Source organism: Neodiprion lecontei, chromosome 6 (assembly GCF_021901455.1).
Source record: "Neodiprion lecontei isolate iyNeoLeco1 chromosome 6, iyNeoLeco1.1, whole genome shotgun sequence".
NCBI lineage: Eukaryota > Metazoa > Arthropoda > Insecta > Hymenoptera > Diprionidae > Neodiprion > Neodiprion lecontei.
In genome coordinates this window covers 22635325-22655178 of record NC_060265.1, presented here as the reverse complement: position 1 = coordinate 22655178, position 19854 = coordinate 22635325, and the positions used below count along the sequence as shown (strand labels likewise).

Here is a 19854-nt window from a genome sequence, read left to right as displayed (position 1 = left end):
AAACGGGGACGTCGGAGGCGCGGCGCAGTCACACCGGGAGCGTCAGGGTGGGCGGACGCAAGCCACGGACCGGCTCCCCGCTGTCTGCCGTGTGTATTCCCGACTCCTCGCATGCGGGGGATGTTCAGTCGTCCGTGGTTCCTCCGGGGTGAGGAATCGCTGCTGAGACGGTCGGATTCGAGGCGGAGTTTCATGGGTGGAATTATTTTTTGGAATCCTCTATTTTACACGGTCGCTAATGAATTCGGTTAGCGTTTGATCCGGTGGGGAGAAAATCTTCTTCGTATCAATCTGTTTGCAAATAAGTAAAACGACTCCGCTTCGAGTCGGCCAAATTCGTGGAGAAGAAATATTAATGTTCGACGATCAACGCTCCAGAGAATGTTCACCGTTGATGTTAAAGATAGATCGGTAGTTTTGCGCTCTCACCGACGACATTCGTACACAGTGTTGTTGTATTTTCATTGAAATATCAGAATGAAAGTTATAAGTGTTAAATTGCGACTTGGAGATAAACATTATTTCAATGGGAGTCTGCGACTTGTGCGCTTCTATCGAAGCGCACCTCACAACTGGTTCAATTTCATTGGCGAAGGCCGGATTTACGATGTGAAGAAACTTGTTGGCAAAATTTCGAGCCGATATGCCCTCGCCTCGAAATGTTGATAATATAAAAAGATGCTTCGACAAATTCAGGAATCATTTGATAAAATTACTGTTTGCCCTTGGGCGCCGAATAATTACCTTGAACGTAATCAAATTAATCGGTGCATAAATTGAATTGATATTTGAATAAACGATCCGTCGTTAATATCTTACTGCATTTTTTCTTTGCTCATATTTTCGTTTCGACGATCTGTACGCGCGGAATAAATAATAATTATATATAAAGAAACGAAAAATTACCACCTTATAAAATAATTAATATACGTATACACTATTTGCGCTGTGGAGTGTGTTAATTTCACGATCTGGTACTTTTGTAATTAGCTTCGGGCCGTACTATGTAAATATGCAGCAATGGAAGGCAAACCGCTATAAAAACATTCATTTTCTGGATAACGTGGCATTTTCATTCGAATTTACCGGAATCTAGATACTATTGATGAAACCCCAATAATAAAGTGGCCGTAACAATTATTAAATAGCGATAAAAATGTCAACTGTTGAGACAAATATATTGTCAGGAGAAAATAACGATTAAAATATCGTTTGATTTTAATGCCAAACGTAAATTTAAGCCACCATCATGTAATAATCCTATACGAATTATATATATAACGGTATAATAACATTAAACACAATAATTCTAAAATTTGAAAACTTGATCATAAATAAGTAAAAAAATGAATTGATAAATGAATTGATAAGTAATGTGCATCTAAAACTTACGGCATAATCAAATGAATAAATAAATAAATGTAAATCAAATAAACGTTGAAGATTTAAATAGATTTTTTCCTCAGTACCTAATCGTTATATTAAAATATTTCTCTCTTTATAATAACAAATATAGCTACCCACCCTATTTACATATACATATGAAATTATACATTTATTTCTCAATACTCGAGTGAATATTGTAAGAAGCTTGTTAGATAATGGAATAAACGAAAGTGAATAATTAAATAAATAAAACTAAAATTAACGATTATAGTAGTGATAGTATAAAGAGAAAAAGAAATAAAATAATAAAACTAATTAGCAATCCCCTCGCGCGACAAAAGTTACAAAGGATATAAGAGAAGTAAATTCATACGACAAGCATACCAATTCCATTTTTAATCGTTAAATACAGACGCATCAACACATACCTAAAAATGAGCGAATTCGAGTGCCCTTCTAAAGAATACTTTGAAATGCAATTGCTCAAACATGACGCGGCTGGTGCTGAGTATTGCGGTTACGAACAAACAGAATTACAGTGTGATAGTTGCAGTGCCTCGACGGACTCGGCTGACCTCACGTGAAACCAGACGGCGGACCCAAATGTTCCCCAAAAGGTATAATAAATTTATAATAATTTAAATCAAGCACGCTCGTTGGGTGAGTGAAATAAAAAAAAAAAAAAAAAAAAAAAAACAAGAACAAATCCTTGTTATTCATGAGACACGTGCCAATTACTTTGAAACATGTAATCCTCATCGTCTGCGTTATAACAATATAAGATAAAGTTACAAGAACGCGACGAGTTGTTTTTGCACCAATTAAAATGGTTTTAAATCGACTGCGTAAAGCTTTGTACCTTTCGTCACGTGTATTCGATATAACGAAAGATTCAAACGAAGTTAAAAGTAGGTTATAAACCCGTTTTAATCAACCCATAAGTAAGTTACTCACGGAATTTAGTTTCATCAACTAATAACCAATCACGGTACTGAAAGGAAACTTGATTCGTATTATCAGTGAAAGACTTGTAACCGTACAGAGCTTCGTTATAAGTTGAAAATATAATCCAAGAGGAAAACTTTTCCACAATATATAAAACCGCTTTGTTAACGTAAGACGTAATGAGATTCGTATATCTATTTCGTGGAAATCTACAGATTTATAGAGACTAAAAAAAGAAAAGTGTCACCTTGCCGCAAAAACTCTTAATCCCATTATTTCAATTTAACAAAACAAATATTACTTATTACTAACGAGATTACCTCACCAACCAACTTGCTTGAGAAGTCTCAACTCCTGGGCTGTTTACTGTCATCGCGTTTCCCTTCGTCTCCGCATTTATAGGTTATCTCTATATTCTCCTCAGAAACGTGATGGTTGTTCATAACAATTGTCGATTGATCGAATCGGTAAATTCTGTCAAAAAGATCATCAAAGTTTGATGCAAAAAATAAAACTGGTAAATCTCTACGATTTGCAGCAGTCGATGAAAAACATGGAGGTAAAATCTATTAAAGAAGAAGAATAAAAAGAGAGAGAGAGAGAGAGAGAGAAAACAACAGCTGGAGAGCGAAGGTGGTGGAATGGTCGTTTTTCAATCGAATGAAGTCAGCGAAGCTGCTAGTGAAAAAAAGACGGAGTAACGATGCGACTTTAATTGAGCAAAAAGAGAATTCTTCGACCATCCGACTGCCTGAGTTAACAATTTTTCTCTCCTCTCAACCGGCAAGAAGAAAATTCATATATAGTGCCTCGCAGAAAGCAATATCTCGCATATATCGAAGCAAAGCTTTTCCGCTAATTAAAACCTCAGGATGAGCAGATTACGTTGGGAAAACGCTTCGAAAAGCTTCGGTTAAGCCCCGAGTTCGAAGCAGCATGCGGGCATCTCCGTTTCACAATTGCATTAAACCTAATCGGTCTGCCTGCTGCATCGTGTACTATATACGCGGTTCGATTTTGCAGCAAGTGCATCGCGTTGTGCTGCTTGATAGTATATTACACGAAATGGTCAGACTCGCGATCATCCTGCAACTCGCGCCGATAGACGACAGATTGAATTCATCAACGACAATTTCATTGCGGGAAAACTGTATCATTGAAGATGTCTAAAGAGATTGAAGAAAATTTTGAACGATTTTTCTAGCGAGACTTGGCGGCCGTTTGATCGAAGATTTCATAAATTTGAAGGCGAAAATAAGAATCCAAAAAATACTTATCAGTATTGGAATTGATTATTTTGGACGAGCGCGCAGTTAATTTATACAGAATTTATATTCAAGGCAAGTTGGGTTGAATTCAATTTGACTCAAGTTTTATTATATAAAATTGTTATACTCCCATTGAGTGTCATTCTATTCAAATTCATCGCCGTAACTCTTTCATCAATTGTAATATCACAAAGTATCTTGCCATGCTTCTGACTCGTTTTTGATACGTCGTATAAAAAGGGATCGAGAATGAAAGAACGAGAACAAAGCAAGGAAAAATACACTTGAAATTACGGAAACGTTTTAATTCGGTTTCACCCCTCGTCGAGCAGCGTAACAAGTATCGCTTCTCGAATCGGCGCGTTGTGTAACTGAGAGCCCCTAACAATGATCCCGGGGCATGAAACTGGAATGAGATTCAACTCCTGCAAATACAATAAACTTTTACATTGTCAGACGAGCCGAATGATTCGCAAGAATAAAAGACAGATCGAGATGGGGCGACGCGCGTCAAGATGTAAATAAATGGAAAAAAAAGAGAAAAGCTCGAGCACGAAAAAACGTAAATTGGAAGAAACTGTGCATCGATCTCTGGCAGGGTCGAAAATCGAAACCGTGATTAGTCAAATAACAGCAATCGAAGACGAAGCATCAACGCAACATATATACGTATTGCATATAATATGATCATAGAGAAGTTTAATCGGTTGCAGAAATTCGAGGATCGTGTCTAAGCGATTAATAACGGCACAAGGTTGTCGGTAGACGGAAAGTGGGAGATGGATATCCACCCCTTCATTGTCGGTAGGGGAATCCCACGGTGCCGGACTTACCCTTATCACATTTGCGATGAATAAGTGATAGTCAAGAGGAAGCGAAGGGCTGTCCCTACCGGATGAAGTTAAGAAAGCCTTCAAGGCAGCTAGCTCTTTCTCCCTCCGACACACGGCGGTACCCGAATGGTTCAATATTAACGTTCGCCTCGGTTTTTAACGTCGAGGAATTGATAAACGCGAGGGTATCGGGGCTGAATTCGAAACCCTCTTACGCCTCTCTGTGTCTGTACATTCAGAGAATTCAAGCTTCCTGCTCAGCCTTGAACCGAACGCCCTTGTTTCCCACTTCATCTGTATTATATCCCCGCGCGTTTCCTGTCGCGTAAGGACGAGTATCTCGCCTCGTCTTCTACCGGTTCTGGAGTGTTTAGACGTAAATTGCCGGGAATCAAAGTCTATCCCAATCAAATCCCTACACGAAGCGTCGAGAATTTTGAGCTGCTCTAAGGATTACTGATGCTTCCTGAATTTCAAAACCATCGAACGCGTCTTGTCTCTTACTTGGGACTGACTCAGAGGTTATTTTTCACTGCGACAAAATTATTGTTATCCTTATTATCAGTACTGTTGCATACTAACGTTCATATTATATCTTCCTAGTATGATTTATAGCGCTATATAATATCTTCTTCAAATTGGTAGGCACGTTTGATTAGCTCTTACGAGGAAACATGTAAACGTTATCCTGCTATTAAGAGCACGAGTACGAATCGTAACAGTGTCATCGTACTTGTGAGATTTATAATTTATACGCACCTTGTATTTTTTACGACTCAAAATATCGAGGAAGTGATATCCTGCCTGAAAAAAAGCTAATTGACATTTCTAATCGCAAGAAAGTCATCTGGTAGTAGTTTTTTGCATGTGAGCTGTGAGATAGAAGATTAGGTCGAAAACATGCGTCCAGAGGAAATCGTTATCTTTAGAATTTGAGACACTGAATTGTGAATTAAAAAGTATGCATTCTTTGATGTAAGATCTCTATAAATTAGAAGATATAATTAGCGCTTATGTTACAGTAAATTAGACTTTGATAATATACCAAGATTAATAAAAAAATATTTTCGTTAATCTCTCCCACGAATATACCTGTCTACAAAATTTCAGCAGCGTACAATAAGAATTTTTCTAACTACTATCTTCAACTACCAGGATCGTAATAATTATCAGGACTAGAAACGATCGACTTATTCTCATTTCAATGTCACGCGTAGCTGAATAATTTTGGCAAGAAGATATAACCATCAATTCACAACTGCGAGCATCCTTCGAATCCGTGAAGATCTGCACGAAATGACCTTTGTTTTGTGCCAGAACTGGTAGCAAATTCATTGAAGATGAAGTGTATTAGACAGCTCGAGACTTCTTCAAAGCCAATTCTATTTTTTTCTTTACCTATTATTTTCTCCCATCTCCATAAAATTTAACCGAGAAGTTAACTGCTGTCGCAGCAATTTCATTCTTGCCTTATACGGTAAAAGTTCTTCATACTAAATTATCAAAACGGATTGAATTTTTCCATACCTGCCCGATTCTTTCTTTTAAATTTCACTTCATAAATTCTTTTCGTGGAAGTTTTATTCAAGTTTCAAACACTTTTGGTAAAATTTTTTATTTCTCCACAATCATACTATAGAGAGAGTGCAATTTCGAAAATCATATATTTGTAAAATGTGTGACTTGTACCTAGATATGTGAATTGAAACGCACTCTGAATATCGAATACTAGATGTACTTTATAAAGCTTCCATCTTGGCACGACGTCTCGATTCTTTATCGCAAGGTTACGCGAGATGGAAGAAAACCGTGCGGTATTCGACGCTGTTACCCACGACGAAGAGTTTTATTTAAACGTGCATGAAAATGACAAGTCTATCGATGCTGCAGATCTTGGAGAAAATTTTCCCCGCTGTCTGTACGGATTCTGAAAGCACAGCGAAGCCTCGACGCGAACTGCAGTTCGTCGAAGACTGGAATGAGAGACAAGTATGGATTTTTCAACCCCTGTAAATACTCGCCGATTCAAATCGCGCATTAACGCGTTCGGTTCATGAGCTCAATCGTTTGATGCGTGTCAAATGACATCCACACAGCGGTTCAACGAAGGACACGTGAAAAATCAATATCAAACGGCATTCGACCCCCGCGCAGTTTACAGTCAGGCGTGTATTACTTGCACGATTATTCGCGTACACAGGATCAGAGTATTCCCGCAGGATTCGCAATTTCGCTCGTATAACGTTTACAGCTCACAGTTCAGGTCGTATAACCGACGCACCTCGCCTTTCGATCAGATGATGAAATCCGTTCGTGTTACAAGCTGCATGCTGGGAATACCAGGAGCGAGAACAGTGGCGGTACATTGGAGCACAAAACTTTACGACTTCTCCACAACCCCGGAATCGTTATACTTACTTGCCCGATATCGTACTTCCAGGCTGTGCCTTGTTTGGTTAACGTCATTTATCGCGACAACGAGATTGAGGCTTGATTTATCAGGTTAATAGCGAAACGTGGCCAACTAACAAGGGGAGTGTCAAACTTGGGAATCACAGATTTCCATCACTTTTATATATATTGTAGGGCAGGGTCCCCTCAATAAATATATAAAGCGGCAAGACGCCATTCGTTTTTATTATTGAGAAATTTCAACTCAAAGTTCTATATGTAACTTAAGTAGAAGGAACCTTTTTACCGGTTGCAGCAATAGTTCCGTGGCGTAGCGGTAACGTTCTTGCTTACTGAGCGACTTTATTTTTGATAATATTGATTACTTTGTTATTATAATTATTACAAATCCTATTTTTATCATTTTTTGTATTTTTTCCTAACTTAAAAATAAAAAAATAATTTATAGAAATATTAATTATTAATTATTTATTTTTGTATTAAATAATTTATATATAAAAAAAAAAAAAAGTAACTCTAACGGAACTTGAACAGCCGTTGGGTCCCTCAGTAAGCAAGAGCGTTACCGCTACGCCACGGAACTATTGCTGCAACCGGTAAAAAGGTTCCTTCTACTTAAGTTACATATAGAACTTTGAGTTGAAATTTCTCAATAATAAAAACGAATGGCGTCTTGCCGCTTTATGTATTTATTGAGGGGACCCTGCCCTACAATATATATAAAAGTGATGGAAATCTGTGATTCCCAAGTTTGACACTCCCCTTGTAAGATTTCTCAGCATTAATACGCACACGTTTCACACACGGTAGAATTACCCCCCCAACACTTTGATCTGCGTCAGTTCGGCACAGCTGGAACCTAATCGTGAAGCGTATCCTTTTCCTTTTGGAATCATCAATCTCGTGAAAATATTATAAAGCCTGCCTCTCAATGTTTGGCTGATATCACCGAAGGCCTTTGAATATTTCACTCTATGCGTCAAAATGAACAATAAAATTCACGAAGCACGTGTGTAGAAGTTTTTGTCCATCCGTCACAAGTGCGCGTTTATTCAACCGAAACGTGTATTCGTTTTTTCAACTCTTTCCCATTAATATTATTTTTTCCTATTGCTTAAACTCGCGATCAAAGGTGAATTTAACATTAAACAAAAATGAAAAGAAAAGATTTTTCCGAATGTAGGTACGTATAATACCGAAAAAAACAAGCTGAATCAGTAATGCGAAAATATATTGGATGAGGATTTGGAATAAAGTTTTGCAAAGCAGGGAATTGTATTCAAGATTTCCAAGCCGGTGAAGAAATTCTATAAGGCTTGTATTTCCACAAGCCGCTAATAAAATTTTCCGAATGAGAAGCGGAAGGATTCGTTTCCGTTCGGTAAAATAAGTTGGCGGTTCGTGTAAACCATTCAACGAAAGTGCAAAAAGTGTGCGGAAATTAAAAAATAGACAGGAAGAGAGAGAGAGAGAGAGAGAGAGAGAGAGAGTCGATGCGCGCAAACTATGGATAATGCAGAAAATTTCTACTTGATCTCAAGATTGATGAGGATTGATCTTTGCCAAGGTGATTATACACAGTTGGATAGAAAAAAATAACGTGATGTAATATAAATCGGCGCCAGAATTTCTCGACCGTTTCAGGATTTTCTGATAACTCACACACACAGGCAAACACACGCATGTACATGAAATGTGTATGTGTATACATTACGCGGAGGCACATCCATCACGCCTGCTAACTGCACGAGTAGAGCCGCCGAAGAGTTTTGGGGTTAATCTCGTAATTCGAGTATCGAACTTTGTCGGGGGTAGATCAAAAACAATGTAAGCTGTATAAGCTGTTGTAATTCTAGATGCTCTGTGCCGTGAGCGATTGTGAGAAGAACTTTTTTATACACCAACTGACTTGATATAAAGCCTATACCTACTCATAACCCACCCGCGTTTTATCTGTACGAAGATAAAATGGTGCAATTTTAGTTGCAAACTGCTGAAACTCGACCCTTATTCAACTCACGACACTCGGATTTCTCTGGTGGGGGAAAAAAAAAAAAAAGAAAAACAGAAATGAACGTAAAAATAAAATTATGACCGTATAAAAGTACCGCGGTTCTCGTTCTCGCTGAACAAGACATTGTCTTTTTTTTTTCTTTTTTGTCTTATCTCCGCCATGAAATCTTGACGACTGACCTCGACGCTTCTTTTGAAATCGCGAAAAGCACGAGAGCAAATATCTTAGGAAAGACATTTATTTACTGCATATCCAGTTCATTGTATAACCCATTGTATCGTGTAGTACAAACATTACTGTTTCATGATTATATCTGCACAAGAATTCTCTGAATGAAGGCGAATGTTCACAACTTGAAAAGAAAAAAATTCCACTTTCTCGAGAGATAAACCAATGAATGACACATCGCTATTATTCAACTTCACACAACGATTTCAAAATGTGGCTGAGCAAAGTTTTAACATATTTCATGAAACTTGATGATAAAATTAAGAAAGCGCAGAGTGAAACAACGGATATAAAAGACTCATGGATCGAAGTTCGAAATTTTTCAACCTCCCATATTGAAGGCTTTCATTCTCCCATCTTTTGCGTGCGTAACGAAGTTCCACGAGCATTAAAAATGAACCAGATGCCTTTCTTCTACCGTGCGTCACAAAGCTCGAAGCTACCTTGAACCGATATTATGGTGGTCAGGTTAAGGAAGGAAGACATGGCGTCTACGTGAGAGTTTCCATGGTTACAACTCTTCTTCCTTCTCCAGTCTTTTGTTTCTGCGTGTCTCTCTCTCTTTCCCCTCTCTCTGTTTCTCTCGGCTTCTCGGTACATCTGCGAGACCCAGATATATGAGGTCGACTCGTTACTTGGTGGTCTGCTTACGTCACCAGAGTGTAGTTAACTTCGTTTTAAGTGCACCTAGCTAGGTGCTAATTAGTTGACGCTGTTATCTCAGTTGCACGCTAAGCGTTTTCAAGATCATAAAAAGCGGAGTTTATTCGAAAATATTTTTGCCTCGGTGTCATGTAGTATAAAGACCCCGTTGCCCATGGACGTGAATCGAAATTTTGCAAATCATCATGTCAGTCCAATGATATGCCGTCGAGCTGAATTACAACTGTGCGAATATCCAACGAATGACGTTCAACGCAGTTTTTACAATTTCCGAATATCGAAGATCGTAGTTGGATAAATAAATATACCTTTGAAATATGAAAGGTAATCATGGGATTTCACGTCGCGTGAGCGTCATTTTCAGAAGGTGTAAGCCTGAGGCACGGATGATGAATACAACATTGTAACAAAATTCCGATTCATTTTACGTCTCGAGCTATGAGACACCGCACACACGCGTCTCATCAATAATTCTGCAGACTCTGGCACAGCGGTAAAAACCATCGGTTGCGTATCAAATACCGAGAAAAATATGTTGCCCCATTGAGCAGAACACCCTATCATCTGTATTATATATACGTTGTCTCAATGTTTCCCGAACACGAATGCATGTGCGGCAATGCGCATCGATGATAAAAGTGAGAAAATTGAACGATCGGAAGGTAATCGATGAATTATTCTACAACCAAGTAATTTCCCGCTCGTTATTATTCCCCCGACGCCGCGCCGGAAAGCGTCGCGACGCGAAGCTAGTTTGCCCCTCTTGAAATAAAGAAACCTACGTAATAGTAGGTCGTTGAGTTAGGCCTGTTTTCCCGTCTTTTCTCGTTTATTCCGATCGGCCAGAAATTGGATTTCTGGCCGATCGGAATAAACCAACTGCACGTGTCTAGCGTATATTATACATCGATCTGATTGCCGAATGATGAATTATTATTCCCTCGCGTTATTATTGCCCAGGGAGTTTGTTATAGACTCGTCCTTCCCTCGTCAACAATTTCGTCTCACCCCCGAAAGCGTATGAAAAGGTTATACGGCGTCACAGAAATTACCGTGGGCTGTAAAGAACGAGGCGATCATCCGATGTCAAGAGCTTTCAAACTGCGGAGGCCATTTCCCATAAATTCACCGACACAGCGGATGGAAACTGCTTTCGGCGGGTTATATCTACAACGGCAGAGTCGCACGTCTCGTAGAATCAGGACAAGCGTCGAGTTGCACCTCACGAAATGTACCTACTCTCGATTCGATCATTCGGTCGAAGTGCTGAAAACTGGAGTTCGGATCTTTCGAACCTGCGGAGCTATTAATTATTAATCCTGAAATTTGTGTGTTCGACAAGTGTGAATTTTTTAACAAATTATTACGCCTGCAGCGAGAATGAGGGAAATAATTTACGGAAAGATTCGAACAGCACTGATGCAAAGAAAAGCCTTGGAAAAATGGCGGTATAAGATCTGAGAATTATTCTTGCTTCAGTCGGTCCTGAAGCATCGTGGCAGGTGAGCAGGCATTTATTGCTTTCGTTTCGTAGCGTACGATGATGCATCGTAAAAACAAGTAAAACTTGACAAGTCAGAGGAGCACGCGGATGGTATCTGGTGCTGGTTTAATTTCGAAAACATAGGTTCATTTCGTTCCTTTAATTTTCCTAATTTGTATGTAAAGCGTTATTAGAGAGATAAGGGCCTCCGAGTCTCCCGGACAAGCGGACCCCTTTTCTCATGCCTCTCTCTCTCTATCTCTCTCTCTATCTCTCTATCCCTTCGTATCTCCCTCGTCTCACCCTCCTTTCCTTGAGACCCTCAAAGCTTCCACTCAGCGCTCAGACCAACTGGCGTTCAAGCATACATAGAACGCATACGCGTCTGTAAATCGAGCATGAAACATGAATGTATGATCCATGAAGACGTCAACGTCTGCGCTAAGCCCACCTCGCTATAGTCTACGATTCATCGTCATTTGTCAAACAGTTAGGTACAGGAGACAACAGGGGCTAAGCTCGCAAACCTAATCAAAATATAACTGCAACATGAATTTTGCATTTTCGAAATCGTCGATAAGCAGAAAACAATAAAAACAATCACACTTGATTGGATCGCAGATACAATTTTTGCGTAATCATTTTTTTCATCACTTTTGCACCCACTTCGAATTATCAAACAAACAATTTGTCACGTAAGTTCAATCGACTATCAGCAGATATTTTCGTATTCGCGATAACCACGACGTTTCTCTGCTAAAAGGTGATAAAACGAATTCTTATGAACCGTAAAGGGGGGAACGAAAATTTCGTAAAGATCGAAAAAGTCTTCATCGTTGAAAAGAATTGCGGTCGCAGATACACACATCATGTGTAATACTGGTGTGTCAGGGTAAGAAAGCATCACACGAAGCTCGACGTGCAAAAACATATCCAACATAAAACGTGCGAGTCATATCGCCTCGTTTCCGCCGCTTTTTCGTTTTCACCGAAAACACGACTCCGCACAATGGATCCAGAACCGGGATTACCTACAGCCATACATCTTTTTTTCACAGCGATCAATATATATATATAAGAAATATGAGGATCAGTAGGTATAGTTGTCGCAGGTGTTAAAAAACTGGTCTTATTAGCCATTTAATTTCTTCGATACTTTTTTGCCTCGACTTTTTTGAATTGATTCTAATTCTGCAACCGTTCTTAAATTCGCTAATACCGAGGTGGCCACACTGTTCGATATTCGGGCTGACCTTCGTTTATATATTTCACGACCCGATCGACCAGCGCCCGGGCTCTCTACGGCTATTTGTGATCGGTTTGCATTATTTAGAGAGCAGATCGAAGTTCACGGTGACAAACGAAACGTTCTATGGGTTCGTCCCTGAATATTCATTAACCCTTTTAAGTTTATTCCCGACGCCAATAATTTTCGGAAAAGCTATAGGCACGCGACCGTGTTCCAGGCAGAATATTCATACGCATCGATCGATTTTCAATCACTTGTTGCTCGCGGAATATCGATGATCTTTGCTTACGTCTGTTTTGAATGACCATAATATCGCATGTACAGATCAAATCACGCTATGGTCCATAATGAAAATGTTACAGCGCACTTGACATTGGTGAGCGTAAATATTTTGCCGGTGGGTTTTTGCAACCAAATTAACCACTCGGGAAAATTCAAAAGAGTATACGGTGAACTGGAGACCGCATGTACGCCCAGAGAAACAAGAAAACTTTCCACAAAAGCTCGCTTATAGTACTCGAGGCAAGTAGGAGATGTAGAATAGTTTTATTTTTGAGCCGTGAGGGGATGTCGGCAAAGAAGGAAACGACTGAAAGCGTGAGAGAGAGAGAGAGGAAGAAAGATAGTCGGGAAAGAGAGCAGCGGCTGTAATAACGTAAAGCTCGGAGAGTCGGACGAGTCAAGAGTCCCTGCATTTCCTCACGTGCCTACCATTTGCGTATAGGTAGGTATACCAACAAGACGATTCGAAAAGTAAATTGAGTTTCAAAAGAATTGAAAATCTCTCTCGGTGTATCGGAATATTAGCTGCAGCAATAGAATAAAATTAATGGACCAACTCTCATCTCCGCTGTTCCAATATCACAAGGACGAGGATATACGAACGAAATCGAATCGATGCACCGCAGTGTGAGGCGGCAGTCCAGAAATTAGTTTGTCCATTGACAAAAATAAAAACGACAAACGCGAGAAGTAATCCAACTTCGGAGGTGAGGCTGCGCCTTTATGCTTCTAACTTTTTTCCTCCCACAAGTTTGTTTTGCCTCATTTTACTTTTCGCGGTGTATTTACGCGGGTGGGAAAACGATGGAGAGAAGCAAAGATGAGGTATGAGATATAGAATTGGCTTTAATGCGAAAGCCAGTCATGCTGAACAGAATCACTTGCCGCGGGGCGAACCGCGAGCGACTTGATTATGAAACTTTCGTTTTGCTCAAGACATGAAAAATATAACGCACAATGCAGGTAAATATGCGAATACGTCCAGATGAAAACTTGTATATGATATTGCAGCAAAAAAAAAGAAAAAAAAAAACGAATTGAAAAGAATAAACCATGTTACGTTATGCTATAAAAAAAAAGATGTTATATCTCTTTGCAAAAGAAACTTGTGTAATAGGGCGCACGTGGTACTTGAAAATTCAAGATGTCTACTCCACCTGCCTTCGGCCTGCGAAAGAAACACGTGCCCTGAAATTCATCGGGAGCTTCTTACAGGTCACCGTAATTGATCTTGGCTCAGTTTATTGCTGAGGGATTGAACTTCGGTTCCCGGCAATTCGTAGTTTCGTGATATTCGTGACCAGTTTACAAAGGATCTTAACCATAAATCCATTCACCGACAGCCATCCTGGGAGCGGAAGGCTTCTGCGCACAAATCCTAATAAAACGAAATAAATTACTAAAATGCGTGATGGTCCCTGATAAAGTGGCCGAGTTCTCGTACCTCGGTATTACTATCGCATTCATTAATATTGATGAACCAACCGTGACGAATTTACAATTCTTTCTTTCGCAATGACGAAAGAAAAATCAAACACCAAGAAAATATAATATTGCCAAAATCTAGCCTGACAATTCGTCCAAGCCGCTTTATCGGCTCTTTTTCTCATCCCTACGAAAAAAGGGTCCAGGCTAATCAACTTTGGAGGAAGCCTGCAGTGTACAGATGAAAGGACGGTCGCTCAAGTTGATTATCTGAGAGTTAGCTGAAGTGGGGAGGATTCACTACCGCTGACAAACTTGTAAGCGACATAGAAGATGCTACAGGTTTTAGAAACCCCTAGGCCTCCGCTGAACTCGATTAATAGTGTTCGCCGTCAGCGAGGAACAAAAAGAAACTCTCTCAAACAAGGTGCAGAGATTGAGTTAATCTGCCGAGGGTGAGCGCGGACCCCTTAGCGATGCGACGTAGTTAACACTCATAATTAAGGGTGAGAATGCTATTGAAGGGATGAATCAAAGTGATTTCGATTCTTCCGACCACGCCTGAAATTGTCGTCATTCGTTACAATGGATCGACGCCTTTTACGAAAAGTAGAAGCGTTTCAGATTTCTTACGAAAACTGGCATCTTGTCGTTTTCACCGCAAAAACTATCACTTTTTGATAGGTACAGATTAGTAAGAGCGTAATATCGCTGGGTATAAAAATCCCCGAAAAAATAAAAAGATTACGCATAGTTTAGGTAAGGACTATTTCGTTTACATATAATAAGATAAATTGATATTTATATTGGTAAAAATTAGTTGTCGACAATCAAAGTTCAGAAGGAGCAGAATTAAGATCCGCGAAATGCAGAAGGGCCAGAATACCGAAGGGCCGAAATACGGTTGTTATAGTTGCCTAGACTTGTGCTAGATGCTATTAGACACCGGCCATCGGATACGTGTGTCGTTGCAGAGAATACATTATATATTATGTGTTTCTGACGTCAGCCAACCTTTCGGCATTTTGGCCGTTCTGTATTTAGCGGGTTTCGGGATTTCGACCTTTCGAGTCTTTGGTCAGTGGTCATTAATAAATTCGGATTCGTATATCTTCGACAAAGGCACGAGTCTGACATTTGAAAAGTCGACTTTTCGACTCTTCGGTATTTTCGCAATTCAATATTTTGCCCTTCGTAATCTTGGTCATTTTCGAGAAAAAAAAAAAAAAAAACAACGTCGGTATAAATTGATTTACACATAATTGCGTTATCAATTATTATTTTTCTACAAGTCGTCTTTTCGTACTTTATGGTCTTTCTACGTTTTTAACTGTCGGTAGTTTGACTTTCGGGATTTCATCCCGTCGACGTTTTGGCCTTTCGTATTTTTGTATCCCACCCCATGGTTCGTCAGTTATCCCGAATTGCACGATTCGCATCGTTAGGAATGGGAGAGCTGAAGCGTCAAAGTGAATGCAAATTTCGATTACTTTCAATATCAGCACACAAGAAACCCTGTGGTGCGGACATACACCGGTTCCGTTTAACGGTTTCATTAAATGTTAAACGTTGTACGGACTCCGACCTTATCTGCATTTGTTTTCATTCGACTCCGTCTCTTCCTTCGTTTTTTCTTTATTAACGTCCCCGCATTTTATTTTGATAAAAGCCTCAATGCTCTGCCTCTCTGGGTGCTTTCATAACACGAGCCTCCGTTTTTTTTTCGCCCACCGCAAACCTCGTGCTTATTGACCGAAACAATGGAAAGTGGCGAATAAATTGAGGAAAGTAAACGGCGCTCGACGTTCCAACAATTCCATAATTTATGCCCCAAGAATCGACGAAGAAGTATAATTCATTTGATATTTCTCAAAAGCATTTCCGCACAATGGTAGCTACCACGAATATTTTCCAATATACAGTCTGGATATATCAACGGTTACTTTGTTTTTTTTTCACCAACAAAAGCACACCGTTAATTATAAATTTTTAATTTTTCACCTAACCTTCCTAAATGAATTGAAAAATAGCGAGCACCTTCATAATTTTTTTAACGATAATTCGAAAACTGCTGACGTAAATTATTCAAGCATGACGACGTGAGCTAGATTCGTCAACGTAGAGGAAGATCCAAAAGAACGGCTCGAATCGGGAATATGTAGAGGAGGTCGGGCAACGTATACACCTGAATCTGATATGAAACTAGATCGTATAGGTATCCAGTTGTCCAGTGCATGGACTGACAATCCAATCTGTCCGACATAATTGGAATCCTTGAACCTTCGACCCATGCTTCCGATTTGGTACCAACGACGTTCTATCGGGACAGAGGGAGCGCTACTTTTAGTCCAAGATTACACGCAGATCGCAAACCTGCAATTCTGACAATTTTCCCTAAAACTCTGTTAACCGTGTTGAAAAAATAAATAAACATCGTCAGGCCTAATACTTTGTTCAAAATTTTTTAATAATCGCTTTAATTCAATCGGTCCCAAGCGGGTAATATACCTAATTCGTTAATTACCTACTTTTTTACGTAACTTCACGACGACCCGCTTTTGTGGCAGGTCACACGTCCACCCCCTTCGTCGTTGTTCCGTTAGCTTGTTTTATTTCCGTGAAACCGGTGGATAATTTAGGGTATATATCCGGTGTAGTTCGCGTGACAAGTGAAACGGACCTGGTATTATTATTATTATTATTATCATTGTTATTATTATTATTATTATTATTATTATTATTATTATCATCATCATCACCTGGTCACCGGACTTGATGAATTTTTAAAAGCCGAGGCACAACGACGACGTTTAACCGCGACTTCCGCTTTCGCGAAATGGTGGAATATAACAGGAATAACCTTAAAACGACAATGGATATCTTATACCGAAGGCGGTCGATAACGCGAAGAAACGTTGTTAATTACGCAGAAAGTTTATCACTTTCGTTACATCGCTATCGCGAATAAACTGGTGTCACTAGATTCCAGGGAATGTTGTTAATACGAGGGAAAATTGTAACCGGTTCTCGGTGTAATTTCTCCCTTCGGTTAATTCAAAAAGTAGGGTAATAGTGAGGCGAAAGATTATCGCGTGGACTCTGGCACGCTGTCTTACATAGTCTTGCTAGTTTTGCGGTGATTTTCACACCGCCGCTCCCGCTTTTGAAAGAGAATTCCGCAAGCACGTTTGCTAGTTTGTCTGTACAGGTTATAAGGTGTAATAATAATAAGTTTTCATCGCGCTTTTCCGCAACGTTTCAGCCAAGGTTTTCGGTCAACTTTGTTGAATTTCTTCGATTGTTACCATTCGAACAATGCTTTCTTTGTCAACGCCTTTCCGTCCTTCCTTCCGTTACTTGGTCAGCACCCTATTCTTCCGGTTTCAGAAGCTTTTAAAAGGTCTGCCCGACACTCACGGCTCCATCTTTTCTACTTTCCGCTCTCTTTGCAACGATAACGACCCGGCTTTGTAATTAACTTCTGGTAATTGATTAATCACCGCGATATGTGGTCGAGTGATATCTTGGAATTGAAACTGACGTAAAAACTTATCAACTTTCTCAAACCGGTGAACCTTTCAACTCCGACTTTCGCGAACCCGGAAGCTCAAGAGGAACGAAATATGTCAATGGAATTTCGATAATCAGACGCCATCGTGCTTCAGCGGCTTCTCGCACACGCCTGACCGAATTGGTATTATTTCTTTGTCAGCATTTTGCCGCTACAGGTTGATATTGTTGAAAGAGAAGGAAAATATATTACGCAACAAAAGGCAGGACACACCTCACAGCCAAAGGCTCGAGCCTAAAGTCTTTCAAACCAATTGTAAGAATCAGAAGCCTTAAATTCATTTCTGTAGAGTATAAACGGGAAAGAAAAATTTCGTGGTATAACTCACAATCAGCATATTGTTGGTACAAGAATCACGCGGGTGTTAAATTGGGTTACGTTTTTGTACGTACGAATATACATATCCCTGTGTAAAATTCACCCTAGCGCGAAGCGGAATATTTTCTGAAAATAAAATCAACGATTTTACCTCAGCTGCAGAACCGAGTTTTTCATTCGCTGAAAAATTGCGCCGCTGCAAGACATAATTTTTGGTAACATCGTGTAAATTACGGCCGCCTCGTTATCCGGCAAAACGCCCGGGGTCGTCAACGTTTGTGAAGCGTATAGAGTTTCACTCTTATACCGCGGTTTATGTCCAGGCAGATTGTAAAAATAATAATCCGTACGTAAAAGTAAATGTCTTCTGCAAATTTTTGACGACGCAGCGAGTAGTTATTTTTTAATTCTTTCACCGCGCACCGCGACGATATCTCGATCAAACGGCATGAAAGTTCAATCCGTCATTGCAGATTACGAATATACCAGCAGTCGAATAAAAAATGCGGAAATATTGTTCATAACGAATTTTCTATACTTCCATTGATGGACTGTGATTAAAATTTATTACACGCGTGCAAACTTTTCACAGCCGCCAGCCTCTTTTTTGTAGTTTATACGTTAGATAACATTCATACATCATTCGTAGTTTTAATCATGAAGTTTTGACACTAAACCAAGATTTTGACTTATTCAAAAAGTTAGAGTTAGATAGTAGAGCTGATTTTATCAACTATCGTATTTACGAAAATAATGCGCATCGGTTTGCCGGAATAAACCATCTCATTCAAAAATACAAATAGAGTTTCTTGTCTTTTTCAAAAATTTATAAAACTTCCTTCGGGAAAGCTAGTTATTTTATTTATCGGATAAGATGGTCCGCAGCTGGAGTCAAGGATTGACGGTGGTCTCGCTCTTTTTCTGACGCGCATCTGTGGGGTCGGATTTTCGACATTTTTCTTTTGATCGAGGGCAGCCTTCCTACATATATCGTACTTAAGGCTCGTATATTTTGCAGTAAACTTCCCCGAAGAAACAGAAGCGCGGAATCGAGGATAAAAGGAAGACTTTGATTTTTGGTTGCAGATAAATTCTCTTCAGTTTCGAGAAACTCTTCTGGGAAATTAGAAGCTTCTTGAAAAACAAAAAGTAACTTCGGAAGCGGAGATACTCGTCTCCGGGGTCGAATCGCTCTCGACACGACGAGATTTCGCTTTGTTTCCCCGCCGTTTCGAGTTGTCTCGAAAAAAACCTCTCGGAGAGAAAACAGCTTGGGCACTCCGTTAAAAAATAAAATCCTGCCGTGACAATTTATGAAATAAGAGCAATAAAATGAGAAGAAAAAAGACGGAACAAAAAAAAAAAAAAAAAAATCATCACCGTCACTTTTAACGACGTTGTTACCTGTTTTCGCACGCGGTAACCTCCATGACGACCGAGCTGACGACACTGCGATATATCTTGCTGACCTTTAAACCCACGTATATTCACGTATACATAATGCCCTCCGAAAAATCGTTTCATCGCAAAGCTTTCGGGTCGTGAAAACACTTTTTACTTCATTTTTTTTCTTCTCGAGGATTATTCGTCTTACGAATTTCATCGCAAGTGAAAAAGAAAAAGCCCAGTAACGAGTGCGAAAATATAAAATTCCATCACACCGAATGTATGAAATTAACATATTTCGTATAAAATGTTTGCACTTGAAAGTCGAACACAAAGTTATTTTTATTTACAGTTCTTTTATTCTAGATCGGTTCTTATTCACTTTTAGCAC

At 39.6% G+C, this 19854-nt stretch overlaps 1 protein-coding gene and 1 long non-coding RNA gene across 6 annotated transcripts in view; one reads left to right on the top strand and one right to left on the bottom strand.

Moving 5' to 3' along the window:
- Positions 1–19854, top strand: part of LOC107218064 (small conductance calcium-activated potassium channel protein) — a 161715-nt gene that overhangs the window by 70261 nt on the left and 71600 nt on the right. Inside the window, exon 1 of one of the 3 annotated variants that reach the window (XM_046743927.1) lies at positions 1543–2003. The exons of the other annotated variants lie outside the window; for them this stretch is intronic. The gene's annotated coding sequence lies outside the window, so the exon portion shown is untranslated. Of the gene's footprint in view, positions 1–1542; positions 2004–19854 lie in introns of those variants that run through there. 3 annotated transcript variants of the gene reach the window in all.
- Positions 1–19854, bottom strand: part of LOC124295128 — a 158281-nt gene that overhangs the window by 87334 nt on the left and 51093 nt on the right. The window lies entirely within an intron of this gene.